Source organism: Heptranchias perlo, chromosome 33 (assembly GCF_035084215.1).
Source record: "Heptranchias perlo isolate sHepPer1 chromosome 33, sHepPer1.hap1, whole genome shotgun sequence".
In the NCBI taxonomy this organism is placed as follows: Eukaryota; Metazoa; Chordata; class Chondrichthyes; order Hexanchiformes; family Hexanchidae; genus Heptranchias; species Heptranchias perlo.
The window spans coordinates 3,107,201-3,121,129 of record NC_090357.1 but is presented as its reverse complement, the minus strand read 5'-3'; the positions used below and the strand labels follow the sequence as shown (position 1 = coordinate 3,121,129).

Below are 13,929 nucleotides of genomic sequence, written 5' to 3'. Positions count from 1 at the left end.
AGATAATCTGTTTTTAGTGATGTTGGTTGAGGGATAAATATTGGTCAGAACATCAGGGAGAATTCCCCTGCTCTCCTTCGAAATAGTGGCCGTGGGATCTTTTACATCCACCTGAGAGGGCAGATGGGGCCTCGGTTTAACGTCTCATCTGAAAGACGGCACCTCCAACAGTGCAGCACTCCCTCAGCACTGCACTGGGAGTGTCAGCCTGGATATTGTGCAGTTTGTGAGTGCTACAGTTGGCCTCAGCACCGTTGAGCTGGGATAGAGATCAAGCAGCAAGCTTCCTGCTCCTGATCACAAAGTGGGTGACCTCTGCTGGAAAGTGGGGGAATGTGCAGATGTCCGATGTTCGGGCTCTTCTGTGATCGTTCCCCAGTGGTTCGCCATCCTGCAGACTCCATCCGGTCTAGAATCTCACAGGTAAGAATGGCGAACGGGATGAAGGAACAGAGAGCTGCACCTCAGTAAGATTCAGCGCCTTCAGGGCAGGAGGGCTAAAGTGACGCGAGGTGGAACCAAGAAATTACAGTTAACAGGAGCAAGGATCTAACGTGAAGGTTCAAACCGCAGAAACCATATTTGCTTAACTGTCACAGTTCATGATGTCACCCAAAACCCTTGATTAGATTCCATCCTGTAACTCACTCCCGGGTATCCATTATTCTATATATAAATCCCCCAAAACCCTCGATTAGATTCCAGCCTGTAACTCACCCCCAGGTATCTGTTATTCTATATATAAACCACCCGAACCCCTCGATTAAATTCCAGCTGGTCGGGTGGCTTATGTAACACCTTTTGCAACCTCAGCCCAAAGCACTTTACAGCTGATGAAGTACTTTTGCTGTATTATCACTGTTGTAATGTAGGAAACGCAGCAGTCAATTTGTGCACAGCAAGATCCCACAAACTGCAATGTGATAATGACCAGCTAATCTGCTTTTTTTTTTAAAGTGATGCAGGTTGAGGGATAAATATTGGCCTGGACGCTGGGGAGAACTCCCCTGCTCTTCTTCGAATAGTATCATGGGATCCTTTACATCTACCAGGTGTCGGACTTGAACCCATGAATCTCTAACTCAGAACGGAGAAGTGCTACGGCTAAGCCAAGGCTTCCACTTGCCAAGCTGACGTTAATTGTAATGTTAAAAGGACAGGGGCTGCTGTAATCCCAATACCAGTTGCCAATCCGTGGCTGGGGATGCCAATTCCAACACCCATTGCCAGTGTGGTGTACTGGAACGGGTGGACGGCATGTGTGTGGATTTCTCATCCTGTTGGTGGCAATGTTCAAACTGCTGTACCTGTGTCACACCACAACTGGGTCCAAAATTGCTTTTTGGTGTCAGCCTTGGCTCAGTGGGTAGCACTCTCACCTCTGAGCTAGAGGGTCGTGGATTCATAGTCCCACTGCAGAGACTTAGGTACAAAATGCGGGCTGACACTCCTAGTGCAGTACTGAGGGAGTGCTACACCGTCAGAGGTGCCGTCTTTCGGATGAGACGTTAAACCGAAGGCCTCGTCTGCCCTCTCAGGTGGACTAAGGAGAGTAAAGGAGTTCTCCCCTGTGCCCTGGCCTATATTTATCTCACAACCAACACCTAAAAAACAGATTATCTGGTCATTATCCCATTGCTGTTTGTGGAACCTTGCTGTGCGCAAATTGGCTGCTGCGTTTCCTACATTACAACAGTGACTATGCTTCAAAAAAAAGTACTTCATTGGCTGTAAAGCACTTTGGGACATCCTGAGTTTGTGAAAGGCGCAAGTCTTTCTATTTTCTTTCACAGGGGCATGTAATGTTGATAGTGTCAATCAGGTAAAAACTCTCTCCTTCAGTACAGGCACTTGTACAAGCCATGGAACGGGAGATCAAGCAAGTTCCCTGTTCCCAGACTACTGGCAGAAATGCATCTGGACTGTTACAAAGGAAGTCTTGGTGATGCTTATCCTCCGATAAATTCCCCCCGTGGCAGTCCGATCGTCCCCACCCCATTACACCCCACAACACGGCAAGATCGAGAACACGCTTTGCTGGGAATTACCGGCACAAACCCACATCCTCCGTGACCCTGGCATGTCCCCCAGGCCAGCTTCCACTGTGAAGTTTACATGGGAGTGGACTCCACTCAGGCTCAACGTGGTATAAGAGGCAAATATTTAATTAACGAATAGATAAAAGTCCCACTACCTCACAACCTCAATAATACAATTATCAGAAAACCATCAATGCTACACAGCAAGTATCAAGAATATCTGAGAAGCCAATAATTGTAACATTTATTGATACAATGCAGAATGCAACAATAATAATCCTTTCAAGGAAGAAACATTACAATCAAATAGAAAGGATAAAGTGAAACAAATTTGCACTATGATTTTTTTCAGCTTCCTAACTCAGTAAAATTTTAAAAATAAAACTGAATTCTGCACACATATCTTTCATATCATTTTTCACTAAACATTCCTTTTTTCCACACTCTCTCTTGCGCATGTGGACACACATACACACACCTACACAGACTCACACATACACACACACACACACACACACACACACACACACGTGCACGCATAGATACACGCACTACTGAATAAAAAACCTGGACCATCGTCATTCAGTCTCACTGTTGGGGAAGGGAGATGGATAAGGGGAGAGAAAGGAAAAAGAGGAGGAATGTGAGTGGGTGTGAGGGAGAGATAACAGGGGTAAGAGAGAGGAGTGGGGGAGTGGGAGAGAGGGTGAGGAACTGGAGATAGGGGAGGCAAGGAGGCAGCAAGTCGGAAGATAGGGGGTTAAAAATCCAGTGTGCTTTCTTACAAAATATCAGCAATTAATGAAATATGCATTGATTTATTAAATATTATTCACTACCAGTTGATTCCCCAGAGCTGTACACTTCAATGTTCAATTTGCACAAATTAAGAGGCAATTCTATTGCAGCATTAACTTGTCGTCAGGGGGGGGAAAAAAAATCATAAAAAATACAGGAAATTTCAAATCAGACAAAGTTTCAAGGAGATGAGAGATAAAATCTCCCAGCTGCTAAATTTCCAGCAAAGACACATTGTTATCTTTTAATACAGTTACACAAAGGGCTTTGGGGGTTGACCCCTTGTCTCGACTGGCTGAACGCACAAAGCAGGCTATTCAGGCACTCTCAGCTAAAGAGCTCCACACAGGTCGGACACACCAAAAAGGGCAAGGATTCAGGAGAAGGTGTGGGGGGGGGGGGGAAGTGTGAAGAGTCTTTCTTGAAGTGTGTGTGAGTGCGTGTGAGTGCAGTGCGGAGAGAGGCGACAGACAGAGATGAGAAACTGCACAGCATCGTGGAGCACACTCTGGAAATACTTGGGCATTACAAGCCTTCTTGCATGCACCTTAATTTCCAAATAAAAAGAAACTCGATACATAAACAGGTCGAATGCCTTACAAATCCTTCCTCATCTCACAATATTATTAATCAAATCAAATAGAACAGAACATGCACACAGAAACGACAGACGATCAACTTTATGAAATAATCATTTGTTTTGCATTTGTAAAAAAAAAAGCCCCACTGAAATATTAAGAAGCTTTGCCCTCCCCCCTCCAGCCAGTGTACTGACCTATTAGAGTCCTCGATTCCACAGGTTGCTCTGCTTTTCAGTAAACTTTCCCTCTTACATTCTCTCTTCCCAAAGAGATTTTTTTTTGTTTTTGTTTAGTTCTGTTGCTGCAAACAATGTGTTTCCTCGGTTAAAGTTTCGTCAGGATGGTCTACTGTTTGCCTGCTTATCTGGTCAGAGGGGCACTATCAGTCAGGTGTCCCTCTCGCAAAGTAAAATCCACTCTATAATCTTCCGCCGAGTTCAGACTTCAAGGCTTTGACGGGCATATGGGAGAGCGAACAGAGCATGCTCAGGGACACGAGCTGGGCTCGAGCACTTTTAATGCACTTTACTTCCTCCCAATGGTTGCTCCCTCTGCAAGTCCACACCCCCTAGAAGCCAGGAATGTGCAAAGTCCAGACAACGCACTAGCCAGACAAGCTTTTCACCCCCACCCTCCCCGCCCCCCTCTCTCACCCCCATCCCCCCTCCGTAGATCAATAAACCTGCAACCACAGCTTGTGACCCATGGGTCACTTGCCAAATAGGAGAGGCAGGCTAGATTTTCAGTCGAGAGCCTCTGACCCCTTTTCACACAGCTCCACTCAGGTTACAAAGTCGCTAAGCTTCTCTATCACACAAACTCCAGCCACACCAGCTCCCAGATAGGAATCTCAGTGAGAATGGTGGCAGAAATGCCCAAAAATGCCCACAAATAATTACTCACGTTGGATGTTAAAATCCCCTTTTATAAGAAAGGGCTTTTTTCCCCCACAGTACTTTATATAACTATAAAAATCCAGTGCAGAAAACACAAAGAATAACACACAGCATGCATGCGTGTTACATACAGGCTGGAGTGTGAGATACACAGCATAATGCACTGGCTGCACTGTGCTATACACAGGATAATGCACTGGCTGCACTGTGCTATACACAGGATAATGCACTGGCTGCACTGTGCTATACACAGGATAATGCACTGGCTGCACTGTGCTATACACAGGATAATGCACTGGCTGCACTGTGCTATACACAGGATAATGCACTGGCTGCACTGTGCTATACACAGGATAATGCACTGGCTGCACTGTGCTATACACAGGATAATGCACTGGCTGCACTGTGCTATACACAGGATAATGCACTGGCTGCACTGTGCTATACACAGGATAATACACTGGCTGGACTGTGCTATACACAGGATAATGCACTGGCTGCACTGTGCTATACACAGGATAATGCACTGTCTGGACTATGTTATACACAGGATAATAGAGGCTGGGAACAGTAAGACCCTATGTATATTACAGGGAACAGTATGACCCTATGAGAATTTGTCCTGTTAAAAAGTGTGTATTATTTGCTGGACAAAATGGTATAAAGTGAGCAGGTGCACCAACATTTGGAGGGAGAGGAAGTGATAACCCCATGATGTGTATTTGGTGTCAAGATATTCAGTAATAAACCCAGAAAAACCACGGATTGCAATTAATTACAAGCCACATCTTCCAATTCCCCACCTCACTTGTGTGGTGCTTACCATCATTGTGTATTTCTGCTTTGTCTTGTTTCATTGGTCCAAACCTCGTTTCCAGCCACATTGGATGTGGCCTGTTGCTTAGCAACAGCTCCTGTTCCCTGTAAAATATGTGATCATTAGTCACCTTTGCAAAATAGAAGTAAAAATGAGCGCTAACACAAAATGGTGAAACATTACACTGGCGTGTGGGGGAAATAAAATCTGTCATTGTCGCTGTCCAGCTGGGCCCTGGCCCAAACCTCAGCCTTGCCTGATCTTTACCCTTGGCCAACGTAGGGTTGCCAACCCTCCAGGATTATCCTGGAGTCTCCGGGGACTGAAGGTTAATCTCCAGGACACTGCTGCGAGCAAAACCTGGGAGAAAAATCATAGATTGCATTAAAAAAAGTGTTTTTTAAAAAATTTTCTTTGAACACTTTTGTTTATTCGTTATAAAAATCTTGGAGATGGGGCAAAAAAGGCTGTTTGACTGGGGAGGACGGTTGGAGGCGGGAGGTCATGTGATGAAACCTCCAGGAATGCATCCAACCAGAGTATCAACCCTTAGCCAAAGCCTCACGAAAGGGTTCATCTTCATTTCAGACAGGTAAATCAAAGCACTTTATACACACACAAAAAAACCAGCACACAGACTTGCATTTTCCCCCTACACTCCTGAAATTTCTATTTCACACACTGCGGTAAGGCAGTGTCAGCACACTATTCAACTCTGGGGGCATCGGAGCAGAGTCCAATTGTGTTCTCGGCCGAGGTCCACAGATTAACTTTCCAGCAGCAGTCACTGGATAGAGTTCGGAGGCAGGGTCGTTCCCCTTTCCAACTCCTATTGAGGCCAATAGTAGCAGCTACACTGCCTTGGGGAAGAGCTAACAATCCAGAGATCAAACTTGGGAAAATTTCCAGCCTTCGTGGCTCATCGCTACATTGGGCAGTGGAGTTACCAAACTGGGCAATTGGGGGAAACACCCCATGAGAGAGTTCAATGGGTTTCCGGTCAGTCTCTGATGAAGCTGCTGAGAGAGGAAATCATAGAGAATCTGTTCGCAAATTTATCAGGGCCAATTTTCTTCCACTGGTACAATCAAGTCTGTAAGGTTACGAGATGTTGCTAACCCCACCTGTATGGTAATGTACCCACAGCATTCAGGTTTCCTGGAAATCATTATTCTCAGATCCAGGTGCAAACTGAACTAATGTACGGAGCACACTTATATTTGTGAGGAAAACTGCATGTTAGTGAAATTTGGGGAACAATTAAAGGGGCGAATCAAAGATCACACAAGCATTCCACTATCCGTGTATATAGAGTGTACAGTGTATTGTATGGTGTAACATTGTATATAGTAAACAGTACATTGATATATATGAGAGAGAGAAAGAAAGAATGAATGAGAGAAAGAAAGAAAGAAAGAGAGAACAAACGAACGAATGAGAGAAAGAAAAGAAAGAAGACAAACGTGTTTGGATTTTAAAACTGAACTTTCCACTTCTGTGCCTCAAGATCTGGGGTATCAGTTACTGAAATTTTACATGAATTTTCACTATGAAACAATAAATAATGCATATATATGAGAAGAACTTGCATTTATATGGCATCTTTTATGACCTTAGGATGTCCCAAAGGGCTTTACAGCCAATGAAGCACTTTTTGAAGTGTAGTCACTGTTGTAATGTAGGAAACGCGGCAGCTAAATTGCGCACAGCAAGATCCCACAAACAACAATGGAGGGACAGAATTCTGAAAGCCTTCAAAGGGCATCTCAGTGCATTAGCAACTTTTCCCAAGTCTGAAGGGGAGGGGATTAAGTGATGGGCTATAATGGAGGGAAAGGAGACCCCGTGTACAGGCTTGAGGTCACAGTTGACAGGTGCTGTCACTGGAGTGACTAAACGCCATGGTGGATGATAGCAGCAGGTATCCTTACAGCTGACGGCACAACTCTGCCTTTGGCTCCCTGCTGATCTGGACGCTGGGCAGACAGTTCCCCACAGCCATTACCAGCTTGGTGCAATACCGACAACGCAAATGTAGTTGGCGGCAATTGGCAGTGTGCTCAGTCTGTTCAGTCTCTGCTGTCTGATGACCACCCCGGACTAGCGTTCGTTCATGCAGTACCATGGCAACCATGACCAGCTGTGGTTGGGATGCTTCTGAAGAACCATCCAGCATAACGGCCAGAACTTCACACGGATCTGTGGCATCGCACTTATTGTCATGGCTTCCCTTCAGAGTTTGAGCCAAAGGAAGGTCCAGTCACGTCTGTCTGCAGATGCAGGTCTGGTAGGGTGGCTGGGGAGCATCTCTCATGGACCCTGAATGGCCGTGTCATCCCTTCGGTGGTCCTCCTCTTCCTCTTGTGATCTCCTGGACTGGTTTCGATCGCCTGAGGGGGTCGGAGAGGAATTTTCCAGAGTATTTATCCCCCCTTTTTGGCCCTGGGTTTTTTACTCTTTTTTTGCCTCTCCCAGGCGATTACATGGCTGTGCGGGAGGAGAGGGGGAGGCGAGGAGGGGGAGGGGGGGGGGGGGGGAAGAGGTTTAGTCATGATTCTCCGACCATCATGGTTTGGGGCAGGCTTGATGGACCAGCTGGTCTTTTCCTGCCCAACAATTTTGTATGTTCCCAGCATCTCAGATAGGAGAATTCCCATTGGGAAACCCACTAATGGCAGCAACAGTGCTGCGGACAAAACAAATTAAAGCAATTGGCACAAAGGCTGTTAAGAACCGATGCACCAGGAGAACAAAACAATAAAAATCAGAAAAATGCGTCAGAAAATAGGTCTCAAAGCTGCAAAAAGAATTGTCTTTTTATTCCTTTAAATGCTCTTACCTATGCTGCCCTGTGCCTAACTCCCCATGGACACCTAGTTACAATAGACAGCAATTTCACTTGCCATAGATTTAGCATTAGGATGGAAAAAATCATGGAAGGTGCCAGAACAGTGCTCCATGTCATTTAAACCCAATGACGATCCCACCTGGAGCCAGTGATGGGCGACTGGTTCAAACAGAGCAGGAACCCTGGCGGAATTTCCCCCTCCCTAACCTAGGGTCAACGAGACCACTTCTCCACATATGATCAACTAACGTGGCCCATTCTGGGATCAAACCTTGGTCCCTTGTGTATCCTCCTCCCATCCTCCGCTGTTGGCGGCCATGCCTTCAGTCGCCTGGGCTCCATGCTCTGGTGTTCCTTCCCTAAACCTCTCCGCCTCCTTTAAGACCCTCCTCAAAATCCAATTTTTTCACCAAGCTTTTGATCACCCCTTTCTGACATCTCCTTCTTTGGCTCGGTGTCCATTTTTTTTTCTGTTTACGCTCCTGTGAAGCGCCTTGGGATGTTTTATCTGTGTTAAAGTTGCTATATAAATGCAAGTTGTTGTTGTAGTTGAAGGGTTCACCCATTCTAACAACACGGCTGGATTACTGACTCCAGCTCCCTGCAGCACCACCTGCCTTTTCCTTTAAGCAACAATTACATCCATTTATAAAGATTTACGTCCAAGGTACTTTACCAGCCTGGGGGACAGAGGTGGGGCAAGGAGGGAGGGGACAAGAAATGGGCGTGGAATAAGGAAGATGGATGAAAAGGAGGCCATTGCAGATGGGCAGAAATGTCGGAAGACTTAGGGGTTTAGGACGAACGTTCCAGGTAGTTGAATCCCGGTTGCCTACAACGGGGCAGATGATGGGAGGACTCACGGTGGGTCAGAAGAACGGAGGGTACAAGATGTGACAATAGATTGATGGGGACAAGGGGAGGTGAGGCCATGGAGGCATCTGCAGTGCAGGATAAGAGATTTTGAAATCAAGGCCCACAGGAAACTTAAGCACCAAGTGTTTGTCGACAGAAATTTACTGGCTGGCAGTAAAGAAAAGCCCACACAATTGTGGACAACACGGAGCCTTTGTTTGGGTGACAATAGCCTAAGTAAAGAAAGCTTCCCTCCTAAGGCAGTGTAGTAACAGCTTCAGCTGAAGGCACACCATTACTTACTAATTTCTGAGTTTGTTCAAAGGGGTACATGTGTGTGCATGTGCGCGTGTGTGTGCATGTGTGTTCACGTGTGCATGCGTGTATGCATGTGCGTGCACCTCCAGTGTAAACACATTCAGCAGACCATTGGATTTTTTCCGCTTCAGCGGTTGGCCACTTCACTGTGACTGAAAGCACGTAGTCTGAGACATAAATCCGCTCTTCCAAAACTCTGCCCGTATCCTAAGTTGCACCGTTTGCCCATCACCCCTGCCCTCGTTGGCCTACACTGACTCCTGATCTACCAACGCCTCGATTATAAAGTTCTCCTCCCCGGGTGCAAGGACCTATGAAAGTGCTCAGACCTTCTGGAGGCCAATGAGGAGCAGGGTTGCCAACTCTGGTTGGATAAATTTTTTTTTTTAAATGTCAGTTTTTGCAGGCAGCGCATAGGTTGACCTCCTGGGACTGGGAGGAGCTTCAGAGCAGCCAATCAGTGTGACCCCTCCGCATGTACATGGAAAGGAGTCACCCAAGGAAGATGGAATGAGAAGAGAAATCACTTCCAATCTCTCCCAACACAACATCTCCAAAGCTTTTAGGTAAAACAGTCATTTAAAATGTATGTACAGTGAAAAGGGTCATTTTTAATTATAGGGCTCAAATATAGTTTATATAATTGTCAATTATTTCCCAAATGATTCACAATTGCTACATTAAGGATTTTTTTCCAGTAAACGTGAAATATTGAAATCCAGATCCCTGACCTCTATTCCTTCATGATCTCTCCTGGCCCATACAAGGTGAGAGAGAAACCAGGAACAGTATAAGGAAGACAGAGTTGTGTTGCAATACAGCACTGCTCATTACCATCAATTATTGCCAACATTCTCCCCTCCTCTCTTCCCTTCTCCTGAAAGCACTTACTGAGGCTGGGAAACAGTTGCAGCAACACTCCACAGTGCCTCTCCGAAGTTGCTGCCCTTCATGTGGTGATCATAAGAAGGCTATTCAACTACATTGGGCATTACAGATGAGCACAATCCTGTCCTCACCTGATGTACACACACACTTGCAGCTTATGGCAGACATCCCTGGATGGCATTCAGACACAGGAAACCTGGTTGAATTTCCTTGCTCCCTATTGTAGAAGCCCCGAGGCTAATTGCAGTGCCTCTACTGCACCTCCAGCTGTACCGTCGCACAGTCTGGGGGATTGAACCCAGGGGGGTTCAGCATCACACTGCGCAGTGCCCTTACCCACTGAGCTAGTGGGAGAGCTTGTTCATCACTACTGTCTCTTCCCCAGTTACAGAGAGCTGTGCATCGAGTCCAATACTGGTGTCAGCGGGCATGGGAGAGCTTTTACTAGTGACCCTTACAGTTTGTATTCAGTGCGTGGTATCACAAGGCGAACAGGTTGATTGTCAATTATATAATCAGAAGATAATGGGGGTGTGATACGACTTGGGTGGGGATGCAAAACGGGTGGTATCGCATCTGGTGCCCGTTATTTCATGGAACTGAATTTCGGGCGGGATGTATAACTGGCACCAGACTCGATACTGCCCACTTCATATTTCACCTCCAGTGATTCTAAACCATTTCAAAAAGAACCATTCAAATGGACAGGAATTATTACCGTCAAGTCATGCAGTCAAGAGCGATCTTTTGGTTGCACACTGCCCTTTCACCTCTAGGGCCGAGGTTTGAACCCAGCCCAGGGCAACGGGTGACGGAAGTCCCCTTTGTCTGCCATGTCCAACCCGTGGTCTTAGAGACACATCCAGTCTTCAAACCTTGGCAAGCCCTCCCTCGAAGCCCAGGCAACCATTCACACTTACAGTCCTTATTCGCTTGTTTTTATTATTTGAATCCTGCTTTGCGTGGAGGTTTGCAGCACTGTTCCTCCATTGTTGAATAAACCCGAAATCACAATCTGTTACTATCAGCAACTTGAGATACATGGAAATTAAGGGGAAAGAGGGATTAAAACTTAGTATGTGGCCTCCTGAAACTCCATAGTGTGCACCTATGCGGTCCACAAAGTCCTAAAGCTTGGATACCCCAGGTATATGGGACAAGCTTTTAAGAGTCCCAACTCATGCACACAGAACTGCCCCTATTGAACACCAATTGGCACTGCATTAGTATTATTTAGAGAGATCGGAAGAACGACTGGAACAGAAGGTGCCAACGTCAAACTGGTACAAACAAGCTGCTCTCTCCTGAGGTTGGGGTCAGTTAATGCTATAATATGGGCTGCTTTGTGCAGTGAACACTAGGGGTTGCGACTGCCTCAGAATATATACCCCCGTAGGCCCCTCACTACCGGTCGATACAGGGGGAACTCCCAGCTCATCAGTCTGGGCTCGATACAAAGCCAGATCCCAGACCTGAAAGGACAGTACCAAGCATAATGGTCCGCCAAATTACAGACAAAATGATGAAAGTATTATATACGTGTAAAGAAAGACTTTAGAAGTAATATCATGCCAGTGATTGCAATTTTTTTCAATTGTGACAATGATAAGAGGATAAGAGGACTGCAACACACCTATTGCTCACATACTGTTCTAAAAGATCTTTCATTGAAATCACAGCATCAACATTGCTTTGGAAATCTTAGGTTGCTTCTTACCTTAACACTTCCTTTGAAAGTAAATAAAGAAAAATATAACAGTTCTCCTCTATCTCACGGCTCAGTTCCTGATCTCAAATTTATTTCCCGAGGTGCTTTTTTCACTGGAGCTAGCTGTGTGTCCTGTCCGTTAAGCATGCTGTGTGATAAGTCAGGCGTGTAAACATCAGTTCACAGCAGTAAATGGCTTGTAACACTCCGGACACTGTCACAAGCACAGCAGGTCAGACGTGGGGGCCCTGATGTCAAGGCAAACAGCAAGGAGCTGCCATCCGTTTAGCCTCTTCTGTGCTTGTTATCCTCTTCACTCGTGTGAATCGCCCTCTTTCTCCTTCCCTCCCTCCCTCCATCCATCCATCCCTCCCTCCCCACCTTCAGGATGGTTTGTTCCCTTTTGCAGGCGCTTTAGGCTTCACGACGGCATCGACATTAACCCTTCGAGGACCACAGGAGCATTCCCGCATCAAAGAAAAGAACACGAGAGAGAGAGAGCAACTGTCTCCTACTCCAACTCGTTTTTTCCCAGGATCCTCAAGCTGTGGAACTCCTCATCTCCCTCGGTCTTCCCTCACTCCCACCATCTTCAGGCTTTTAAAACCCAAGCTTTGCATCAGCTAATCATTACTCCTTGATTTATCTTGCCACTTACTCTTTTCAACCTTGGCGGTGTCCTGCTCTATGAACCTTAGCCTTTCACCTCGGTTTTTTCAACAACAACAAAAACCCTTTGCGACCTCTTTCGTACTCCCTGGACAGGATACAAGATAAAGCTTTGTCTGACCAGCGACCCTTCTCTCCATCACTAGTCTCTAAGCCCCACTCTCTCCATTGCAACATTCTCTTGCCTCTTTTCTTCTCCATTTGATATGGTCAATAAATGGTCTCCCCCAGGACATGTCTAGATATCTCAAACGCACTGCCCGAAAGAGCGGTGGAAACAGATCCAATAGTAACTTTCAAAAGAGAATTGGATATAAATTTGAAAAGGAAAAATATTTGCAGGGCTATAGGGAAACAGCAGGGGACTGGGACTAATTGGATAGCTCTTTCAAAGAGCCGGCACAGGTATGATGGGCCGAATGGCCTCCTTTTATGCTCTCTGCACACAAAGTGGGATGGACTCATGGGTAAGATAGTGGAGGAAAACACATTGGAGTCATTTGAGAAACAGCTGGATGCTGTGAAGAGGCATTTGGTTTTCAGAAGAATGCCTTTCTTCATCTGTGTCCATCTTGTGATCTCCTTCCTCATTATAACATCAATGAATGTGTAATAAACAGAACATTGTGCCAGCCACCGGGTAGATTACCAGGTTTATTTTACACGCAGTTAAACAGACCACCGCAACTGCTGTTTTATGTTTAATTTGTTAAATAACCCCTCCCCCCTCCCCCCATATCATTTTCTTTCTGCCATTTTAAGATTCAACTCTCCAGGGGCCCCTCGGCAAGAAAGAAAAACTTTCAATTGTAACACAATAAGGAAAATGTCTGTGTCTGTTCCTCAAGTCTGTTGCTACCTTTTCAATATGGTGTAGCAGAGTGTAGCGTCAACACATTGGGTCACGAGGGATTAGGACACAGTTTGGTCAACAATTCCCAATATGGCCATCTGCTGTTCTCAACCAGGTCGGCGGGGAGTGAGGAAGAGGAAGAGGCAGAGGGCAGAATCTAGGCTCTTCACTACTAAACGGAAGAGAAGATGGGGGAGGAGGAAGGGGGAAGTTAACTTGAGTTACGCCTACACATCTCCTACCGGACACGTTCATTGTCATTAAATGGTCACCCATCAAACATCTCAGCCAGGTAATTATACGCTGCAACGGGGAGACTTAACAGTGAAAAGAAGGTTCCTCCGGAGTGCAGTTAGTAGAGGCCCCAGGTTCGGTCCCTGCTCTATGCCGAGTTTGCTCCTCCCAGTTCGTGTAGCAGTTGGGACACTAAAATTGGCCTCAGTGTTTGAGATAGGGAATGGGAAAAACAAATGAGCCAGGGTTCCTGCGCCACTCCTGCTGGATGTGGACATCAGGTAAGGATAAGCTCATCCAAAACTCTGCTGCCTGTATCCTAACTGACACTAAGTCCTGTTCACCCATCACCCCCTGTGCTCACTGACCTACATTGGCTCCGAGTCCAGCAACGCCTCGATTTTAAAATTCTCATCCTTGTTTTC

At 46.1% G+C, this 13,929-nt stretch overlaps 2 long non-coding RNA genes across 2 annotated transcripts in view; both read right to left on the bottom strand.

Moving 5' to 3' along the window:
- The window catches only part of LOC137301285 (uncharacterized), a 130,793-nt gene extending 126,930 nt beyond the window's left edge, over positions 1–3,863 (bottom strand). The window contains exon 1 of the long non-coding RNA XR_010958259.1: positions 3,613–3,863. This is a non-coding gene — a long non-coding RNA (uncharacterized lncRNA). The remainder of the gene's footprint in view (positions 1–3,612) is intronic.
- Positions 3,864–5,150: 1,287 nt separating this feature from the next.
- The window catches only part of LOC137301283 (uncharacterized), a 47,332-nt gene continuing 38,553 nt past the window's right edge, over positions 5,151–13,929 (bottom strand). Inside the window, exon 3 of the long non-coding RNA XR_010958257.1 lies at positions 5,151–5,235. This is a non-coding gene — a long non-coding RNA (uncharacterized lncRNA). The remainder of the gene's footprint in view (positions 5,236–13,929) is intronic.